Below are 6,480 nucleotides of genomic sequence, written 5' to 3'. Positions count from 1 at the left end.
TAGAAGACATTTTTATTTATTGTCATACCGCTGCAACTGTGGTCGGATTCTAATGTCCGATTTTCGTCGTTTGGCTAATTGGCTCTTTCTTTCAATTCAGTGTTTTGACTTTCGTTCTGTATTTAATTGTAAAAAAAATAATATAACACAAAACTATCCACTGGGTTTGGCTGACTTCAAAATGATTAAATTTTTTTTCCGATCGCACAATATAATATGGGTACGAACAAAATTCTGTTTAGACGACAGTTTAGATGCTGTGGTCTCCGACCAAAAAAAATTTGTCCACGACACTAATCTTTTGTATAAATAATAAATATACAATGTCCTAAAAATACGCAATAAACCGCCAATGTACGCATATTTTAACGTATACTTATCAAACGAAGTACGAACAATAAACAAACATTTTATTGCCGTCACAGATTATATTCTCCGGTCGTAAAAGACTCTTACGGTCCGCTCGCATGTGTATATAATAATATATTCTGTGATTTTATTACGCGCATACTAACAATGCAACCATTTATATTATAAATAATACCATGTGTGTGTGTGTGTATTCACATTTTCACAAGGTACTTCGGGGAGGAAATTTGTCTTAGGGCGAATTTAAACGATTTCTGTCGGGGATACATTATTATTTTTATAGTGAAACTGCTCATAACCTTACAGTACGTTAAAGAAACGATAATAGTAATATATTATATACATACAAAGATTGAAAATTTAATGGGGTTTTCTTGACATTGTTAAAGGATAGACGGGGATGCATTTTTATTTATTTATACTATACAGTCACTGTGTTGTGTCTCTGTGGGGTAGGAAAACATTTTTTTCTTTTATTAATCCTGAATATATAAATGTAATGTAAAATTCTATTATATTTTAAATTAATTACTATATTATAAAGTGCCTGATGAATTCAATGATTGAAGAAAATTAATATTTTCGGTATAATAATTTATTAATATATACTTATTACCTATATAGGTATGAGTTATTATTAGTTATTAGTAGGTACTAATTACATATTTTATTTCTGCTCTAAAATCAGCGAATGGATTTATTTATTTAATCATTTATTTATTTCACTATCTTAAAATTCAAGTATTCAACGTTATACAATAAATGACTTCACTGACTAGTTTTGAAACATTTTTAGAAGATCTAATTATTTTATACATTTTTGTCATAAAAATTGAGGTAGAAGCTCGCATGTATTTTTATAGTGTAGTCGTTTGTACCGTTTATTAAAAAACCTATTATACATTAAATTTGTATATTTGTATCTAATGTTTATTTTGTATTGTACTACTGTTGTAGTAAAAGTAGTAAAGCATAGTACACAATAATAATAATGGTATAATTGAAAAGAGTACAATGTATTATAATTTATAGTAGCACTCGTTTATGACTATTTTAGTATAAGACATAGGCATTAGGAATCGATAACAAAATAGTTAATAAGCAATTTAATAATAATAATTTATTATCATTTCATGTACCTTCCTATAGTCACATATGTATATATTTAAATTAACTATGCAAATTATTTCTGACAAAATAATCATTTTTTATAAGTTCCTTGACTGTTAATAAGTAAACGTACAAGGTGCAACTTAAACACAATTCAATTCATATATTCAAGTAATTAATAAATATTAAGTATATTATAAGCTTTTGGCCATAATGTATTAGATAAACAATTTTATAATACATTGAAATATAAATATTAGATAAAATAAATAATTAGTTTTATTATTTTGCACTGGTGTTGGTCAATATTTTTCCTGGTAACAAATTATTGAAGATTTTCATATGGGTATTAAAATAATATTCCTTTATGGCCTATGGGTTTAGATTGGACATTTTACAATTAAGTTATTTTAGCAAGTTTAATTTTAAAATTTGCTAGTAATATAGTAAAAGTAATATACCTATTACCTACCTGTTCTGGTTCAAGGGATAATTTGTCACCATTTTATAACTTTTTAATAATCTTATAGGATCTTAAAATGTTTACCGATTAGTACCTAATTAGAATGTACGCAATTTTTTTTTTATTTAATTATAATTTTTATAATATTATGTAACATACAATTATCTGTATTTAATAATCATTAATTAACATATTTATGTTTTATGTAAACTGTGTTTAGTACTATAAAGCATGCTCATTATTATAATTTATATTGTATTATTCCTACAGTCAAATAACTAGGACTTACACTTGATCGCAGACTTACCTGGTCTCCCCACCTTAGATCTAAAAGACAAAATTTAAACCTACGGCTGCGCCTGTTAAAAACTTTTTGCAATAACAATAAATACACACACATTAAACTAAACTCCTAATTTACAAATCTCTAATTAAGCCCATCTGGACATATGGCATACAACTCTGGGGTAATGCAAAAATATCCAACATCAACAAAATACAAACCTTCCAAAACATAGCACTAAGGAAACTACTTAATGCTCCACCTTATGTCTCCAACCTTTCCATTCAGCAAGATTTCAGGATGAACTCCGTCAAAGATGAAGCAAAACTCTACTATAAGCGGTTTCACAGTAGGTTACTTAGTCATCCTAACCCTCCAATAAAAAATTTAGCAGTCCCTTCGATTCCGGGAAACCTCGTCAGACGTCTCAAACGTAATTGATGTCGTCACCTGCTGGATGCTTGAATCCTAGACCAAATCATCCTACTATACTCTAATCAAAATAGGTAGTGTCATCATTGGGTGGTTTCTTCGGACATATTACTCATGTTTTTATTACTCTTATCTAATTTGCTTATTGTTCTCTGAATAGATTGTAAATATCTTGTAAAAATAAAAAAATAAAAAAAATATTGTATTATTGTATAATGTATTATATCAAAACAAAATTCTAATTCTCCATAAGTACCTAGTTTATAGTGTCTGTGTACTTAGTTTTTGTTTTAGTTTAGTATAGTTCTTGAATACTAATGAATTTTCTAAAACTATGGGCGATGTATTTTTTAATCGTGTTTACTTTGCTAATTGCTTCTATATTAAAACAAAACATAATTAGATATTTAGGTAGGTAAGGTACCTACCCCAAGCCTGGGGCCGTAATATCGGCGTCGGTTCAATATATACTTATAATTTATATGCATATGATGAAATACTATTACTATTTACTATATAATGTTCGTTGTATATAAATGTATTTTGTGTAAATACCCATTGATGACATGCAAAATACGATGCGTCCCGTACTCCCGTGGGTTGACGTCACGGGTTATCTAAAAGTTAAAATGCAATAAATTGTTTTACGTACAGCTAAATAATTTTTGGAATATTTTCACAAACTATTTGATGTTTGGAACGCAAACACTAACCCACGCAATTTGAACATATTTGAAGTTCCAAACAAAGATTTATGATACCTATTACCTACTCATGGTTCTATAACCGTAAAATAGCTATAATTTCTGCAAAGCGCAATTATTTTGTTCCACAATAATAAAAAAGTGTGTTTAAAGTTTCTTTTAGTAGTTTTAGATAATTTTATTGGCAGTTGTCACTTGTTCAGTAATCAGTATATTTCAGTATAATCTTTAAAAACAGTCAAAAACATTTGTGAATAATATAAAATCTGTTTTAAGACATTAGTGTGTACCTACATTTTTTATCTATAGAAAATTTAAAATCAGTAAGCAAAGAACGCAACAAGGTTTTTTTGATAGCTTCCCGATATAAAATGTAGAGTGCATTCAGAAGTTTATTGTTTAAGATTCTTAGTGGAGCGATGAATGTATAGGTTTTACAATGATGCGAGTGTGTGTTTTGTTTTTTCATGTCTGAAGACACTTTAAGTAAAATAAAAGGTTTTTGATAGCAAATTGGATCTTGTTTGTACTTTTGAGTAAAATATTTCAAGTAAAAATTTTATTATAAAAGGGAAAAACAATTTTTTTTCAAAAATTTGAATATTGATAATTTAATATTAATGACCTAACATCAGTTTTTTGAATAAAATCAATTTTGCTTTTTAACTATAATTAAAAATTATAAACTAATAGATACCAACTGTTTAACCTAAATACCTGAATTTGATATTTATATTGTAATTTTTTAGACACTATATAATTTTCATTTTTTTTTTTATCTAACATTAGAAATGTGAAATATTGTACTTTTTAGTTTAAGTAGTTATTCTTATATTACGCTAAATGTCCAATCGGAAATCAATCAAATTAATAGTTAAATAAACCTACAATAACCATAACCACATATTATATTCATTAGATATGTTAACTTCTTCACTATTCTATCATAGTACCTATACCTTATTGTATTGTGTAGATTAGGTATGTCCTATGCACATTATAATATAATATTATCTATGAAACTTATTGAAACCCAACCCTCTCGATTATATTATTTCAACAATGCGGTGATGAGAGATTTCTGATACTATAGTATTATGTCTAATAATTATCTATATCATTATTCATTACCTAATAACATTTTCGACCCCTTCAATGCGATTACTATTTATCTATGCGTATTATCGTTCTAATAAATATTAGCTAATCATTTTTCTTAGTATATTCAAATATATTTATATGTATTATGAATTAAAAATCTTAAAATATTGACAGATATGTGCAGAATGTGTATTTGAAAAATATGTATTTTTAAAGGATATCAATGTTATAAATTTTTATTTTTTAATATCATGGTTTACTAACATAATAGGTACTTCACTTATAAAAAATATGGGTTTTAAATACCATTTAATAATGGTGTATGTGTCTGGAATCTGGATAGTATTAATCTTGATGTTCTTAGTTTTTAGATTAAAAGGTGTAAAGTTCACTGTTGGTTTTTGTGTGAATGTATGGCCATAGAAGTAATTGAACCATGAATAAATTATGGTGTACAAAATTAGGTAAGAAATTAATTAAACAAATAACCACACTATATTATACTATAATATAATATATACAATACCCGGGGAAGTCGCTTCTGTAATAAATGCTGTATATTCAATATTGTATATAGAATACCTTGTCTGCGCTCGTCATTGAGGTCACTGTAATGAGAGTAATAGATGTATTAAATTTGAATTTTATGATAAATCATTACATACGAAAAACGACTTTTACCGGAGATGGAAACGATTGAACTAGTTTTTGGTAAAAACATAATATATATTATATATTATTGTTAAAACGGCGTACGTATAAAAGTATAGGTAAGTGGTATAAATAGCTGAAAATTAGTCGTAATGTTTGAACAATTTCATGGTGTGAATAGAAAATAAATAACATATGTAAATGCGAAAAGTTTCGATTTCCACAATTGATATTTATTGAATAATTACAATAAATGATTAAATAACTACAATCGTCAAAGAAAAGTCATATTTTTTTGTTTAAATATCCAATACTTTCGTCAGAATTTAAAAACTTCAATGTCTTTAAAAAATTGCATACTTGTATTTCTTATGTTTTTAATAATAACAGGTAGTAACTAATCGAAAACTTACTTAGAAAAAGTATATTTTAGTGACATTTAGAAGGTAGCTAAACCTGTGTTATTTCATATACTTTCATTAGTTTGTTCAAATTTATCTTTTACGTCTATACCTAACATTTAAGGTTAACTAATTTCTTTTATTATTCATTTCTATTCAAATTGTCCCACATTTATTTTTAAATGTATTTAATTTACAAATATTACATAATGGTAGGTACTAGGTAGTGATAATATTGAATTTTGAAATAAACATTTAAATTGTACATATGTACTATATTATTTATAATTGAATTAAATATTTTAATGGAAACTTTTCAGTGTCTACCTTAAAATTACGGTAATAGGTAATAGGTCATATTATATTTTACAAAAAAATAGATTTTTTTATGAACATAATAAAATACGGCCTTAATAATAATGCAGTTTTCCTTGAATCAATCAAAAATATGATTAATTTTTATTGGGTAAATAAAATGAACTTTTAAATATTAAATTTCGTCCCTGAGAGGAATAGGAATTAAATATGTCCACAAGGGCTGCATTTAAAAACACTCAATTCATAATTAATTTTTAAATAAAATAAAACGCTTTTTATATTATTCTTTGTAAAATATGTTTACTTTGGTTACTGGCATATTAAATACACTGCAGTGTGCCAGTGTACGTAGATGATAGGTACTTTTGACGTTCAAAACACTTAAAAAAATTATTTTCATCGATTTTTTTAAACTGAAGGTCACGTTTAACCCACTATATGGGCTCCGGTTTTTTTGATTCAGAAAATCAATTCTTCAAACCGTTTGCCGATAATAATAGATAGAAAAGAAATCATCATCTCATGATCACGCTTAGAGCCTCACGATAAAACCAACTCGTTCTCATGGCCATCCATAACATAATTTCCCCTCCCGACCACAGATATCTATGGTGCCACACGATATTCATTTAAATAAAAATATTAATT

The sequence above is a fragment of the Acyrthosiphon pisum genome, chromosome A2 (genome assembly GCF_005508785.2).
Source record: "Acyrthosiphon pisum isolate AL4f chromosome A2, pea_aphid_22Mar2018_4r6ur, whole genome shotgun sequence".
In the NCBI taxonomy this organism is placed as follows: domain Eukaryota; kingdom Metazoa; phylum Arthropoda; class Insecta; order Hemiptera; family Aphididae; genus Acyrthosiphon; species Acyrthosiphon pisum.
This window is presented reverse-complemented; position numbering follows the sequence as displayed.